We start from the raw sequence: 17070 nt of genomic DNA, 5'->3' as shown, positions 1-17070 counted from the left end.
AATGCTTTATATTTTATAGTTATAAATGTATACCTTATACTTTAAAGTATAAACTTTATATATTTATGCTTTAATGTATATACTTTGCACCCTATTTTTAAAATTTTAACATATCATAAATGCTTTCCTATAACATTAAAAACTCAATCCTTAAGCCTGGGCGCAGTGGTTCATGCCTATAATCCCAGCACTTTGGGAGGCCGAGATGGGGGGATCGCTTGAGTGCAGGAGTTTAAGACCAGCCTGACCAACATAGCGAGATCCCATCTCCATAAAATAAGTAAATAAATAAATAAATTTTAAAAACTCCTTAAACATTTTTAGCAAGTACATAATGTTTTGTTACACTGATACTCCTTAACTTAACCTTTCCCCATTTATATATTTAATTCTTTCCATATTCTAAATTATTTTTCTGCCTTTTGTTGAATTTATCTTTTATATTTTAAATAAATAGAGATGGAGTCTCACTATGTTGCCCAGGCTGGTCTCAAACTCTTGGGCTCAAGTGATTCACCTGCCTCAGCCTCCCAAAGTGCTGGGATTACAGGCATGAGCCACCATCCCCAGCCCTTTTGTTGAATTTAATGGAATGTTTTTAATAATTGGTTATTAGCTATACTTAATTATTATTGCTTTTTTAGTAGCCTGAGAGTTATTTTATATATCTTTAACTTACCACAGTCTACCTTCAATTAATAGTATGCCACCTCGAGTGTAACATAAGAACTTTGTAACAGTACGAGCCTAGAATATTTCACTTTATGCTTTTGTTGTCATAGATATGCTACAAAATCCCACAATACATTGCTATTATTTTTGCTTTAGACAGTCAAATATCACTTTTAAAAGATTAAAAATAAAAATAAAAAATAAAAGATTTTAAAAGATGAAAAATAATGGTGGGCCATGCCTATAATCCTAGCACTTTGGGAGGCCAAGGTAGGAGGATTGCTTAAGCCCAGGGATTCAAGACCAGCCTGGGCAACATAGGGAGACCCCCATCTTTACAAAAAATTTTAAAATTAGCCAAGTGTGGTAGCACATGCCTGTGGTTCCAGCTACTCAGGAGACTGAGGTGGGAGGGTCGCATGAGCCTGGGAGGTAGAGACTGCAGTGAGGTGTGATCACAGCACTGTACCCTGGCCTGGGCAACATCTCAAGACTCTGTCTCAAAAAATAAAAATAAACAGCTGAGATTGCACCACTGCACTCCAGCCTGGGCAACAGAATGAGACTATGCCTCAAAAAATCATAATAAAAATAAATAAAGATTAAAAATAAGAAAAGAGTTTATCTTATATTTATCCATATATTTCTTTTTCTGATGCCCTTCATTCCATTGAATAGATCAAAGTTTATATATATATCATTTTCCTTCTGTTGAAGAACTTTTAAAAGTATTTCTTCTAGTGCAGTGATTCTTTCCGGTTCTTTTTTTTTGAGACAGAAGCTCACTCTGTTACCCAGGCTGGAGTGCAGTGGCGTGATCTTTGCTCACCCCAACCTCTGCCTCTCGGGTTCAAGCGATTCTCCTGCCCCAGCCTCCCGAGTAGCTGGGATTACAGGCGCCCACCACCATGCTGGCTAATTTTTGTATTTTTTAGTAGTGATGGAGTTTCACCATTTGGCCAGGCTGGTATTAAACTCCTGACCTTAAACGACCCACCCGCCTCAGCCTCTCAAAGTGCCGGGATTATAGGCATGAGCCACCCCACCAGGCCCAGCTTTTATTTCTTTGAAAAAATTTTATTAACGTTTACAAGTAGGTCTTTGCTCCATTTTGAGTTCATTACTGTGTAGGTTGTGATTCAGGATCAAAGTTTGTTTTTTTGAAAATACTGATGTTTTGCTATCCCAGCACCATTTCTTACAAAGTCTTTTTCCTATTATATTACCTTAGCATCTTTGTCAAAAATCAATTGATTAGGCCGGGCGTGGTGGCTCACGCCTGTAATCCCAGCACTTTGGGAGGCCAAGGTGCTTGAGGTCAAGAGTTAGAGACCAGCCTGGCAACATGGCGAAGCCCCGTCTCTACTAAAAATACAAAAATTAGCCGGGTATGGTGGCGCACAACTGTAATTCCAGCTACTCCAGAGGCTGAGGCATGAGAATCGCTTGAACCCGGGAGGCAGAGGTTGCAGTGAGTTAAGATTGCACCACTGCACTCAAGCCTGGGCAAAAGAGCAAGATTCTGTCTCAAAAAAATTAAAAACAAACAACCAGATCTTGTGTGACCTCATTACTGTGATTAATTTTTTTGCATATGTGTATATATATATATATATCTCAAAATTGGGAGTTGAATTTTGTCAAATGTTTCTCAACATCCTTTGAGATGTTTTCTCCTGTATTCTGTTAATACAATGCATTACATTAATTGATTTTTGAATGTTAAACCAATTTTACATTCACAGGAAAAATACCATTTGGTATTGCTGGATTTAGTTTGCTAAAATTTTGTCCGAGATTTTTTGTGTCTATATTCATGTGGGATGTGGATCTGTAGTTCTCTTGTGGTTCTTTGGTTTTTGTGTCAGGGAGAGAGTGGCCCCCCCAAAAATACATTCAGAAGTGTCTCTCCACCTCCTCTGTTTTCTAAAACAGCTTTTTTGTAGGATTGGTAATATTCTTTCATAAATATTTCATAGAATTCACCAGTGGAAGGCCAGGCATGGTAATTCATGTCTGTAATCCCAGCACTTTGGGAGGCTGAGGTGGGAGGATTGCTTGAGCCCAGGAGTTCAAGACAATCCTGGGCAACGTAGCAAGACCCCCATCTCTGCAAGGAAACAGAAAAAGGAAAAAGAATTCACCAGTGAAGCCATCTGAGCCTGGAATTTTGTATGTGTATTTTTATTTATTTATTTTTTTCTTGAGACGGAGTCTTGCTCTTGTCTCCCAGTCTGGAGTGCAATGACATGATCTTGGCTCACTGCAACCTCTGCCTCCCGGGTTCAAATGATTCTCCTGCCTCAACCTCCAAGTAGCTGGGATTACAGGCACCTGCCACCATGTCCAGCTAATTTTTTGTACTTTTAGTAGAGACAGGGTTTCACCATGTTGGCCAGGCTTGTCTCAAACTCCCGGCCTCAGGTGATCCACCCATCTTGGCCTCCCAAAGTGCTGGGACTACAGGCATGAGCCACTGTGCCCAGCCTGAAGCTTTTAAAAAATAAATTTGGCCAGGTGCAGTGGCTCACGCCTGTAATTCCAGCACTTTGGGAGGCCAAGGTGGGCAGATCACTTGAGTCCAGGTGCTCAAGACCAGCCTGGCCAACATGGCGAAACCCCATCTCTACTAAAAATACAAAAATTAGTCAAGTGTGGTGGTGCACGCCTGCAGTCTCAGCTACTTGGGAGGCTGAGGGTGCAGTGAGTTGAGATTCTGCCAGTGCAGACTCTGTCTCAAATAAAATAAAATAGAATAAAAAATTCAGTTTCTTTGATTTATGTAAGGCTATTTGTCTATTTACTCTTGGATCAACTTTGGTAATTTGTATCTTTTGAGGGATTTAACCATTTCATCTAGGTTTTCAATTTTACTAGCAGAAAGGTTTTTTAATAATTTTCCTGACCTCACATGATCCACCTGCCTAGGCCTCCCAAAGTGCTGGGATTACAGGCGTGAGCCACCACGCCTGGCCCTTTCTAGGTTTTCTGCTTAATGATTCTTTTTTTTTTCTTTTTTTTTTTGAGAAGGAGTCTCGCTCTTTCACCCAGGCTGGAGTGCAGTGGCGCGATCTCGGCTCACTGCAGGCTCCGCCCCCCAGGGGTTCACGCCATTCTCCTGCCTCAGCCTCCCGCGTAGCTGGGACTACAGGCGCCCACCACCACGCCTGGCTAATTTTTTGTATTTTTAGTAGAGACGGGGTTTCACCGTGTTAGCCAGGATGGTCTCGATCTCCTGACCTCGTGATCCGCCCGCCTCGGCCTCCCAAAGTGCTGGGATTACAGGCGTGAGCCACCGCGCCCGGCCAGTGATTCTTATATTCAGTGAAGTCTGTCTACTCTGGCTGGGGGAAACTCAAAACAATTCTCAGTCCTGTATGAGATTCTCAGTAATTTCTTTTCCCTCAAAAGTTGCTCTTGGCTGGGCACGATGGCTCACACCTGTAATCCCCCAGCACTTTGGGAGGCCAAGGCGGGCAGATCACGAGGTCAGGAGTTCAAGACCAGGCTGGCCAACATGATGTAATCCCGTCTCCACTAAAATTACAAAAATTAGCCAGGCGTGGTGGTGTGCGCCTATAATCCCAGCTTCTCCAGAGGCTGATGCAGAAGTATTGCTTGAACCTGGGAGGTGGAGGTTGCAGTGAGCCGAGATCATGCCACTGCACTCCAGCCTGGCCAACAGAGCAAGACTCCATCTTGGGGAAAAAAAAAAAGTTGCTCCTGTCTGGTCTCATGGGGTTTTACTCTATACATGAGGAGATTGGCATCCACCAAAGACTCAAATGGACACTTAACAGATTGCTGGAGGTCTTTCTCCTGTAGTGCCTTCCATGCTGGTTGTCAGTCCCACAGATTTCAGCTGTATCGGTTTCCCCAAACCCCATCTGTCTTCCCAGCTTGGCATGATCACTGGACTTTGTGTCTCCTCCCTATTTTGCAGTTTTGGAATTACCTCCAAGCAGAAAGCTAGGTGATGATAGGGCTTGCCTTGTCAGTTTCCCTTTTCTCAGGAATCACAGCCCTGTGCCACCTGTTGTTGAATGTCTGAAAATAGTTGTTCCTTCTGTTTTGTACAATTATCTGTTGTTTGCAGTGGGAGTATAATTCTGGACCACCTCAGTCCTTTGTGGACAGAAATGAAAGTTGATTTTTTTTTTTTTTCTGAGACAGAGTCTTGCTCTGTTACTCAGGCTAGAGTGCACTGTGATCTCAGCTCACTGAAACCTCAAAATCCAGGGCTCAAGTCATCCCCCCCACCTCAGCCTCCTAAATAGCTGGGACTGCAGGCATGTACCATTACACCTAGCTAATTTTTGTATTTTTCATAGAGACATGAAAAACAGCTCACTGCAACCTCCATCTCCTGGGTTCAAGCAATTCTTGTGCCTCAACCACCTGAGTAGCTGGGATTACAAGCACACACCACCATGCCCGGCTAATTTTTGTATTTTTAGCAGAGACAGGTTTTGCCATATTGCCCAGATGGTCTCAAACTCGTGGCCTCAAGTGATCCACCCGCCTTGTTGCACAGACTGGTCTTAAACTCCTGTGCTCAAGCGATCCCCACATCTTGGCTTCTCAAAGTGCTGGGATTACAGGCATGAGCCACTGCACCTGGCCTGATGTTTTTCAATATAACAATAATATAATCTAAATGCCTATAGGCCAGCCTGGCCTGAGATCACAATTAATATCTTGCTAACATGAACCATGTAGTTTCTCATCCTAACATTCCACCCCTCACTGGCTCCCATCTCACTCAACATAAAACCCAAAGTCCTTACTACAGCCAGCACCAACTATCAGACATGAAAGTGAGACCACACGGGAACTTCCCTCCGCAGACAAGCCTGACAGCAGCTGCCTGAATCATCCCACATGAGACTAGCAAAAGAACTGCCTAGGCTGCTCACCTATAGGCTCGTGAGAAAGAATAAATAAGGTTTTATTTGTATTATTGTTATTTTGTTTTTATTTCAATAGTTTTTGGGGTACAGGGTTATTGCTTACGTGGATAAGTTCTTTAGTGGTGACTTATGAGATTTTAGTGTACCATTACCTGAACAGTGTACATTGCATCCAATGTAGGCACTAAGTTTTATGGTTGTTTATGATGCAGCAACAGATAATTGATGCATTTATTATGGCCTACCAGCCCTTTCATGATCTGGCTCCCACCTACTTTCCTTCCTTCCCTCCTTCCTGCTCCCTCTCACTCTACTACAGCCCACTGTCTTCAAACAATCCAAGCTCCACCTGGAACATCTTCTCCCAAATAGCCACAAGACTCACTCATTACAGCCCCAATGTGGCATTGACTATACCTTTGTCCTGCCTCCCTCTTCACAGCACATACCACCACCAAACATATGCATTGGTTTGCTTTGTATATCTAGTAATTTTTTATTGAATGTTGGACATTGTCGAGTATCTCTCCCACTAGATAGGAAGCTCCATGTGGGCAGAGACCATGTCTGCCTTATTCGCAGCTGTGTACCAGATGCTAAAACCATGCCTGGTCCATAACTGGTATTCCCAATTAATATTTGTTGAATGAGTTGAATATTCATCCTCAAGTGGGCTCAGAACCCCACTTGAGAAGCATCAGGAATACATACTTCCTCCCCTGCTCCAGGAGCCCATCAAATGGTGCCTAGGCATTCAGAAGCTATTCCAATCCAGTCCTCATGCCACAGCCCAGGGCCCACCCTCATTCACCTCTTTGTCCCTCCTGTCACTCCTCTCCAGTCACTGCTTACACTCTTGACATGCTGTTGCCCCTGCTGTCAACACAACTGACCCCAGCTCCACTGAGAAGTGGGTAGGAAACCACCACCTTAGGGAAGCTATGGTAGGTTTGCTTGGACACGGAGATGTTAGAACTCTTAGCTCTTCACGTATGCAGCCCCTCTCCACCTGGGCATGCCCATGTAGCCAAATGATCTTGATTGGTGATAGTTTCAATGAACAGCCTCCAGCTGTCACCAGAACCACCTTGTCCTCCAGCTCTCATATCCTATTGCAGGGATTAGCTTATTAGGACTGACTCTGCCTTCTCTCAGAGTAAATTCTGTCTTTGGTAGACCCTCGATCCTCCTACCCCCTGGCTATAAGGCTTCCACAGAGTTGCCCCCAGACTGCCACTGAAGACTGGGTATGTCTGAATCCAGGTCACTCCCAACATTGAAAATCTTTTCTAGGAATGTCCTTAGTCCTCAAGTCAATCTAGAAATACAGATCAATACTAGGGTGTAAATAGGATTGTTGCTATCTCACACCATTGTTTAGTAGTTGTTTATGATGCAGCAACTTATCCATGTAAGCAATAACCATGTACCCCAAAAACCATGGAAATAAAAATAAAATAATAATTAAAATAAAACCTTAGTTATTCTTTCTCAGAGTGTCCAAATAGAATAACATTGAAAATTAAAGACTCAGAAAAATAATTACATTTTTTGTTTTGTTTTGTTTTTTTGAAACAGAATCTCACTCTGCTGCCCAGGCTGGAGTGCAGTGGCATTATCCTGGCTCACTGTAACCTCCACCTCCCGGGTTCAAGCAATTGTTGTGCCTCAGCCACCTGAGTAGTTGGGATTACAAGCGCACACCAACATGCCTGGCTAATTTTTCTATTTTTAGCAGAGACAGGTTTTGCCATATTGCCCAGGATGGTCTCAAACTCCTGGCCTCAAATGATCCACCAGCCTCAGCCTCCCAAAGTGCTGGGATTACAGGCGTGAGCCACCATGGCTGGCCCAGAAAAAAATTTTTATTTCTGATTCCAACATCTTTATCAAAATGTTTTGGTTAATATTCAGATGCATTTCCTGCCAGTCATTCTTTCATATGCACATTTGTTTATAGGCATGTCATGTAGTCTGTTTACACTGTGTACCTGTGCATTTGGTTTTTTGTTTTTTGGGGATTTTTTTTTTTTTTTTTTTGAGACAGAGTCTCGCTCTGTCACCCAGGCTGGAGTGCAGCAGCGCAATCTCAGCTCACTGCAGCCTCCGCCTCCCAGGTTCAAGCGATTCTCCCGCCTCAGCCTCCCAAGTAGCTGGGATTACAGGCACGTCTCACCACACCTGGCTAATTTTTATATTTTTAGTAGAGACGGGGTTTCACCATGTTGGTCAGGCTGGTCTCAAACTGCTGGCCTCGTGATCCACCTGCCTCAGCCTCCCAAAGTGCTGGGATTATAGGCGTGAGTCACCACGCCTGGCCCCTGCGCATTTGTTTCATTTAACATAATAGTAGAATTAATTTTCCACATTGTTGATAGACTCTGGAACCAACTTGAATTGTACACTTAAAATTGGCCTATTTTGTGTGATGTGTAAGTCACACATCAATAAAGCTGTTAAAAGCCAGGCTCAATGGCTCACGTCTGCAGTCCCAGCGCTTTGCGAGGTAGAGGCAGCAGGATTGCTTGAGGCCAGGAGTTTGAGACCAGCCTGGGCAACATAGTGCACACTCATCTCTGCCAAAAAAAAAAAAAAAAAGAAAGCCAGGTATGGTGACTCACACCTGTAATCCCAGCAGTTTGGGAGGCCAAGGCAGGTGGATCACTTGAGGTCAGGAGTTCAAGACCAAGCTAGCCAACATGGTGAAACCCTGTCTGTACTAAAAATTACAAAAATTAGCAGGGTGTGGTGGCACACACCTGTAATCCCAGCTACTTGGGAGGCTGAAGCAAAAGAATCACTTGAACCAGGGAGGCAGATGTTGCAGTGAGCCGAGGTCATGCCACTACACTCCAGCCTGGGCAACAGAGGAAGACTCCATCTCAAAAAAAAAAAAAAAGAAAAAAGAAAAAAGAAAAGAAAAAAAGAAAAATTACCTGGGTGTGGTGATGCACAACTGTAGACCCTACTGAGGAGGCTGAGACGGGGGGTTTGCTTGAGCCCAGGAGATTAAGGCTGTGGTGATCACACCACTGGACTCCAGCCTTAGTGACAGACAAAGACCCCCTCTCAAATAAATGGACAAATAAATCTGTGAAAAAGAAATATATGTATATTTTTGAGACAGGGTCTCACTCTATCACCCAGGCTGGAGTCCAGTGGTACCATCATAGCTCACTGAAGCCTCATGCTCCTGGGCTCAACTGATTCTCCCATCTCAGCCTCCTGAGTAGTGGGATCTACAGGTGTGTGTCACCACACCCAGCTAACCTTTTTTTTTTTTTTTTTTTTTCCCCAGTAGAGATGGGTTTTCACTATGTTGCCCAGGCTGGTCTCAAACTCCTGGGCTCAAGCAATCCCCTCACCTTGGCCTCCCAAAGTCCTGGTATTACAGGGGTGAGCCACCATACCCCGCCAAAAACATAAATAAATAATTTTTTAATATAAGCGAGAGAAAGATGGCCAATGTTAAAGAAAGGCATTGAGAAGAGCTTGGGCTAGCAAAGTGCTGGGCTGGAGCAGAAGCGAGAGGAGAGGAGGCATCTGGGCAGAGTGGAGCTGAGGCAGCTGGGATGAGGGAAGGGGCAGGATGCTGGACAGGCAGGTTGGCCTTTAAGGAAGGTGACGGGGGTGCAGAGTGAAAGGGGAGAGCCCCAGCTCAGGGACCAGACTCAGGTTACACATATTAAATCCTGGTTCCTTCCTCTTTCACGGTGAGAACTTGGGCCAGGACTTTACCTTCTTGAACCTCAGTTTCTCCATCTGTAGGATGGGATTGTAATGGCCCTTCCTTCCAGGGCTATTGGAGGTTCCAGGAGGCCCACAGTGGGCCATCAGGAACGGGAGCCTGGTCTCGGTCACTATTCCACAGGGCTTTCCACGGCATTAGGGAAGCTGGTCAAGACAAATAACTGCCTGATTGGCCGGGTGTGGTGGCTCACACCTGTAATCCCAGTACTTTCGGAGGCTGAGGTGGGCAGATCACCTGAGGTCAGGAGTTCGAGACCACCCTGGCCAACATGGCAAAACCCTGTCTCTACTAAAAATATAAAATTAACTGGGCATGGTGGCAGGTGCCTGTAATCCCAGCTACTCTGGAGGCTAAGGCAAGAGAATCACTTGAACTCAGGAGGCAGAGGTTGCCATGAGCCGAGATCATGCCACTGCACTCCAGCCTGGGCGACAGAGCGAGAATCTGTCTCTAAATAAATTAAATAAATAAATACTGCCTGATCTTGCCAGGCTCACACCTGTAATCCCAGTACATTGGGAGGCCAAGGTGGGTGGATCGCTTGAGCCCAGGAGTTCAAGACCAGCCTGGGCAACATAGTGAAACCCCGTGTCTTCCAAAAATACAAAAATTAGCCAGCCATGGTGGCACACACTTGTGGTCCCAGCTACTCAGGAGGCTGAGGCAGGAGGATCATTTGAGCCTGGGAGGTCCAGGCTGCAGTGAGCCATGATTGTGCCACTGCACTTTAGCCTAGGCAACAGAGTGAAACCCTGTCTCAAAAAATAAAAAACCTGGCCAGGCACGGTAGCTCACACCTGTAACCCCAGCATTTAGGGAGGCTGAGGTAGGTGGATCACCTGAGGTCAGGAGTTCGAGACCAGCGCAGCCAACATGGTGAAACCCCATCTCTAAAATTTGTAATATTTGTAAAAATACAAAAATTAGCCAGGCATGGTGGCGCATGCCTATAATCCCAGCTACTTGAGAGGCTGAGGCAGGAGAATTCCTTGAACCCAGGAGGCGGAGGTTGCAGTGAGCCGAGTTTGTGCTGCTGCACTCCAGCCTAGCAACAAGAGCAAGACTCCTCTAAATAAATAAATAAACAAGCCAGGCGCGGTGGCTTACACCTGTAATCCCAGCACTTTGGGAGGCCGAGGTGGCCAGATCACGAGGTCAGGAGTTCGAGACCAGCCTGGCCAACATGGTGAAACCCCATCTCTACTAAAAATACAAAAATTAGCTGGGCGTGGTGGCGCATGCCTGTAATCCCAGCTACTCAGGAGGATGAGGCAGGAGAATTGCTTGAACCCAGGAGGCAGAGGTTGCAGTGAGCCGAGATCCTGCCACTGCACTCCAGCCTCGGTGACAGAGCAAGACTCTGTCTCGGAAAATAAAATAAAATAAAATAAAATAAAATAAAATAAAATAAAATAAAATAAAATAAAATAAAAATAAAAAAAGAAAAATTAAAAACCTGCCTTGACGTGTACACGGGGTTGACAGCTCAGAAGGCGCTCTCTCCTCCTTACTTATGCCGTTGGAACCTCGCAACCATCACGGAGAGGAAAGGAGGTAGAATGAGCAACCCATTTTTCAGGTGAGGCAGCACAGACCTGGGTTCGAATCGTGGCTCTGTCACTTCCTAACCCATGACTCAGAGTGACTTCCTTAGCATCTGACTGGCCTCCATGTCCTCGGCTATAAAACCAGAATAACATTAGTGCTCACCTTACTTGTGAATGTCAAGGGGAATACAAGCCGTGCGTGGTTTTGTGCTAGAACCAGTATTAAGGTCTCAGTAAACACCCAGGGTTGGGGAGGGGAGGTGAGGAGGGAGCAGTTCCCGACAGCCAGAGTCCAGGTGAATTCAGATGCTATTGGTACCCACCTTCTCCCCTCTGCCCCCGAAGTTCACCAGTGGCTATAGTAGAAAGTTTCTAGCATGCTGACAGCATCCTCCCTCTAGCCCCTCTTGTACTCATCACGTTTGTTATTTCCTGTATTTTATGATGCTTTCACATCCTGGGGCCTTGCTAATCCTGGAGAGACTACTCCTCCCGGGGCCGGCTAATTCCTAGAGCTAGCAAGCAACGCACCTGCAAACCTGCCTTTCATGTACAAACCAATCCAGAGCCTGTGTACCCAAGCATCTCCTTCCTCTAACTCTCACACCCCAAGCCAGTATTTCCCCTGCCCTAAATCAATCCAGAGCCATTTCCCAGACAACTAGAGGCCACACTTACAGCCCAGAGCCTGCCAGAATTCTCAAACTAGCCATCCCAAACTCGCTGAAACGCACCTACCCTCCCTTGCCCATTCCTTCCCACATGAACCACGGTGAAAGCTTTGGGCCAGGCTCTGCCCTCACTCCTGCCACCTCCTGACCCACCCTGGTGCCTCCCCATGGGGTGTGGGGTCCCTCCTCTAGAAACTGTGAGTAATCAATTATTTCTGGGCAGTTGTCTCCGTGTCTGCCATCTTGCCATACCCGATGAAAAGAAAGTCCTGGGCACACTTGAGAACACCTGCAGCTCACTTCTTTTCTGCCTGACACCTTTCCCCAGCACCTAAGAAATTTGCTCTGAGACACATGCAGCCTGGAAGTGCAAGGGAATTGTCTCCACCAAGGGAGGTGGGTGCAGAGGTCTGGATGCCCCATTTCCTGCCAAGGGCTTTCTTTGACAACAAGAAGTAGAGGTTGGCAGTGGTGGAAGCTGGGGTAAATGCCCAGCTCCCTGTCCTTCTAGCACGTTCCACAAGATGCCAGGGAGGGCCCAGGCCGGGTGCTGTGCTTGAGATGGTGAAACCCCATCTCTACAGAAAACACACACACACACACACACACACACACACACACACACACACACGCAAACTTGGATCAGGCCCCATCTGCTCATGGAGAACTCCCTATCCAACTCCAGCAGCTATCAACACTCCCAGAAAATCCAGTTTCCTACTCCAGTGGAAGAATGAGGAGGTACTAATTCTGAAAGCTGAAAAAATGGCTTACATTTGTCCCCATTTATTCTCCTTAAGAAATATATTTATAGGCCGGGTGAGGTAGCTCACCCATAATCCCAGCACTTTGGGAGGCCTAGGTGGGAGGACTGATTGAGGCTGGCCTGGAAGACATGGTGAAACCCCATCTCTACAGAAAACACACACACACACACACACTAGCCTGGCGTGGTGGTGCATGCCTGTGGTCTCAGCTACTCAGGAGGCTCAGGTAGGAGGATGGCTTGAGCCTAGGAGGTCGAAGCTGCAGTGAACCCAGATTGTGCCACTGCACCTCAGCCTGGGTGAGAGTGAGACCTTGTCTCAAAAAAAAAAAAAAAAAAAAAAGAAATGCATTTATAATAACATTTTACTTTTTGTGTGTAATAATCGTTTATCTAAATTTGCCTGATTAGAGGGAGCCACAGACGACCTAGGAGCTGCCAGCAGGTGGGGGTGCCTGGGAAGGAGGCCTAAAGCACAGGAGGACAAAGGGGGTGTTAAGGTCCTGTCACCTCCTGGCCCCAAAGCTTCCACTGTCCTCCCGAGTGCCAAGTGCTGGCATCAGGCCATCCCCAGTCCGAGACGGCCTCCTCTCCACTCCCCACAACCCAGCCAGGCATCTCCTCCTGAAGCTCAATGCAGACCAAGCCAGACGCAGCTTCCTTTCCATCTTCACACTTTTGCTGCCACCCCCTGAAACACCTCCTCCCCATCTCCGATCTGGAAATCAAAGAGCATAGGGAATACAGGCTCAGAGCTCAGGCCTCAGCCTGCTGCGAACCTCAGGATGCCAGCCCAAACCAGCCCACCTGGTGGGGCCGCTGTCAGCTCCACCTGGATCCAGAAGCTCCTGGCCACATGGAGGAGGCCAGAGGGCCTTGGCTGCCTGGAGCCAGGAGCCACGGGCTGTAAGCCGGGTGCTGAGCTGATCTGCACGCCTCTCAGGCTGGGGAAAGGGCTCGTCTGGGGTCAGTGCAATCGATATCTCATCTGCAGCTCTCCTAGCGGAAGTGATGGCTATTGGAACATGGTAATGGGTGTTGTCTAGTGGAAGAGACTAATCTTCCCAGCTGTGGAGGGCTCTGCAGGTGGCCCATGCGCCAGCAGGCTCCGCTCAGCGGCTCACTGCTGTCACTGCCACCGCTGATGGAGCTATGGAAGCAGTTTTTTTCTTTTTTTTAAGCCCACATCCAGTGACCTATCAAATTGAGGCATGTTTAAAGCCACAGCAGCCTCGTGTCACGCTGGTGTCCATCCCGGTCTTCCTGGCACCTTCCTGGCACAAAGCCTCAGAGCTGATCCTGAGCCAGTCCTTCCAAGCACAGGTGGGGACACCAAGGCCAGTGATTTGCCCAAGCCCATGTACTCAACTGCAAGAGGGCCAGGATGAAACTCTAGTCTCCAGACTCCCCAGCCAGCATCACAGAGAACACTGACAATGACCAGCCCATGGCCAGGGGCCTAACTTGGCCCTTAGGTATGCCAGGGTTTCTATTGGCTGGCTCAATGCTTCTTGAAAAAACTAGAATTCAAATGCCATCGATATATCGGCTACAGTCCTTACCACTCTCTAATGTCTCACACTCAGCCAGCTTCACTCACTTTGTCATATGTCTGATTGTGGATCAGTAAAATTGAGGTCTCCACATACTGGGGTGAGGAGAAAGGGAATCAGCATCCTCACCTGGAGAGTGGGACTCCAGATCCAATCTCCTTGTCCCAGAGGCCACGGAGCCTGGCAGGCTGTGTGCCCTGCTGCCCACTGCTGTGAATGATGCTCATTGCAAATTTCAGTAAATATTAACTGAGCAGCTGCTGTATGCCAAACCCCAGGGACTCATCAGCCCAGCTAGCGCAAAGCCTTTTATTTTTTATTTCATTTTGAGACAGGTTGTCACTCTGTCACTCAGGCTGGAGCACGTGGTGCAATCATAGCTCACTGCAGCTTCGAACTCCCGGACTCAAACGATCCTCCTGCCTCAGCCTCCCAAGTAGCTGGGACTACAGGTGTACACCACCATGCCCAGCTAGAAGCCCTTTATTTCAATGGCTTCATGTGCTGCTCCTTTATGGAGCCCTCCCAGCAGTTAGCAGTAAGCACTGACACTCTCGTGGTGGAATTCCAAACACCTGTTACCCCAAGCAGCTTGGTGTCATGGGAAGTGACTGAACTGACTCTGCCATGAGCTTGCAGAGGGCTCCTCAGGCCAGAACCTTGGGCAGGGCTCGGAACATTTCTGGACCCAGCTTTCTCCAAATGTGAAACAAAAGGCTTGAACTCAATGACCCCTGAAGAAGGGAGGTTCCCTTTCTTTTCAAATGTCCTTTTTAGAATTTGTGCAATTTTGAAAGCCCCTCCGGTATTCTCCTCTGTGAGGCTTCCAGTGGCAGGGAAGGCTGGGACGGGCCAGGCCGTAGAATTTGAGACAAGTGGGCCGGGCACAGTGGTTCATGCCTGTAATCCCAGCACTTTGGGAGGCCGAGGTGGGCGGATCACAAGGTCAGGAGATCGAGACCATTCTGGCTAACACAGTGAAACCTCGTCTCTACTAAAAATACAAAAAACTAGCCGGACATGGTGGTGGGTGCCTGTAGTCCCAGCTACTCTGGAGGCTGAGGCAGGAGAATGGCGTGAACCCAGGAGGTGGAGCTGGCAGTGAGCCGAGATTGTGCCACTGCACTCCAGCCTGGGTGACAGAGCAAGACTCTGTCTCAAAAAAAAAAAAAAGAATTTGAGACAAGTGGTTCCAGCCCACCTCTCAGAGTTCTGGATGGGCTTGGGCGTGCTGATACAAAAAGGACTCTGGGCTGGTTTCCTTTGTGACTTTTGAAATGTGGAGCGGTGTGCACTAGAAGTGGGTGTTTCTTGATAAATGGGCAGATTCCTAAATCTGGAACCTCTCTGAGTCTGGGGCCTAGGAATCCACCTGTTTCTCAAGCTGCCTGAGTGATTCTGATGCTCGCTGAAATTTGAAGAACACAGGCCTGGAGAGATGGAGGCCAGTGGCATTCACAGAAGCTGATGCCTGATGACCAGGCTCCAGGGTGGGTCCTAGGATCCGGGTGGGTTGAGTATCTGCATGTTTAGCCAGGACCAACTGTGCAGATGCTGCCCACTCGGGCCTCCCCCACCCACAAGCCCACATTCACCAGCCTCCCCGGAAAAGACGATCACAGTTGCCACAGCCTCTGAGGGCTCCCTGCAGAGCCACAGGTATTCCGGGGAGCCAAGTGGTCACAAGCCCCAGTTAGAACTCAGGCAGAACTGGAGCGTGCCAATTACTCCAGCTCTGAGTCTCCGTTTCCTCATCTGTAAAATGGGCCCAATAATAGTACTTACCTTACGGAGTTGTCTTGAGGAATATATTATGCACATAAAGATCTTAAAACAGAGCAGACATCGGGTAACTGTTCCACAAATGAGAACTTTTGTCCTGTTGCTACTGATCATCACCATTCTGCCCTGACCCCATTGTATTAGTCTGTTTTCACACTGTTATAAAGAAGTACCTGAGACCGGGTAATTTATAAAGAAAAGAGATTTAACTGACTCACAGTTCTGCATGGTCTGGGAGGCCTCAGGAAACTTACAATCACGGCAGAAGGCGAAGAGGAAGAAAGGCGCGTCTTACGTGGTGGCAGGAGAGAGGGAGAGAAGGGGGAATTCCCACACATTTTCAAACCATTAGATCTCGTGAGAACTCACTATCACAAGAACAGCATGGGGGAAACCGCTCCATGATCCAATCACCTCCCACTAGGTCCCTCTCTCGACACATGGGGATTACAATTCGAGATGAGATTTGGGTGGGGACACAGAGCCAAACCAAATCACCCATGCACTGGCTTCCTCTTCGAGCCCCTCCCCCACACCCTGACCCTGGAGTGGTGGCAGGCACCAGTTGTTACTAATCATGACACAACCCCCACCCCCACAGGGCTTGCAGGGACCCAGCCAGCCGCTCAGTTAAGATGGTAATGAAGCAGCTGTGAAACACGAGGCCTTTCCATCTGGGATCCCAGCTGACCTGACTCCTGCCTGAGGTTGGGGAATCTGCTGTGTGGATGCTGCCCCCCGCCCAGCTGTTTATCCCTTGTGTGATGATGGCTCAGGCTCACTGCAGCCTCAGCCTCCTGGGCTCAAGCGACCCTCCCACCTCAGCCTCCCCAATAGCTGGGACTACCTGTGTGCACCACCACGCCTGACTGATTTGTTTTATTTTTGGTAGAGATGAAGTTTTACCATATTGCCCAGGCTGGTCTCAAACTCTCTGAGCTCAAGTGATTCTCCCGCCTCAGCCTCCCAAAGGGCTGGGATTAGAGGCGTGAGCCACTGTGCCCAGCTGCAATCACTTATTTATGTCTGTGTTAACCTGCTCGCAGGCCCGGCTCCCACCTCATTCGCCTCCATGGAGGCAGCCCCCGCCCTTGGGCGCCAATGGTAGGCTGGAGTAGGGGGGGTGTGTGTGGCGAGATGGAGGTAGGAGTACAATGCCCCCTTCCCCTTCTTCTGGATGGGAGTGGCGGAGGGCAACACTCTACAGCTGGGGGTGAGATGATGTGGCCCTAGGAAAACTCTGGGATGAAGTACCAAGGGCTACAGTCCTGGCCGCTCCTCCCACTCACTACGTGACTTGGGAAGGGGCTTGACTCCACCTTGGAGGGACAGGGACACCTGATTCATTCAGAAATTGTTGATTACACTTGCCCTTTGTGTTCAGCACTGTTCGAGATGCTGGGGATACGGAGATGAAG

The sequence above is a fragment of the Symphalangus syndactylus genome, chromosome 3 (assembly GCF_028878055.3).
Source record: "Symphalangus syndactylus isolate Jambi chromosome 3, NHGRI_mSymSyn1-v2.1_pri, whole genome shotgun sequence".
Classification (NCBI taxonomy): Eukaryota; Metazoa; Chordata; class Mammalia; order Primates; family Hylobatidae; genus Symphalangus; species Symphalangus syndactylus.
The sequence above is the reverse complement of the archived record's forward strand: the minus strand, read 5'-3'. Positions refer to the sequence as shown.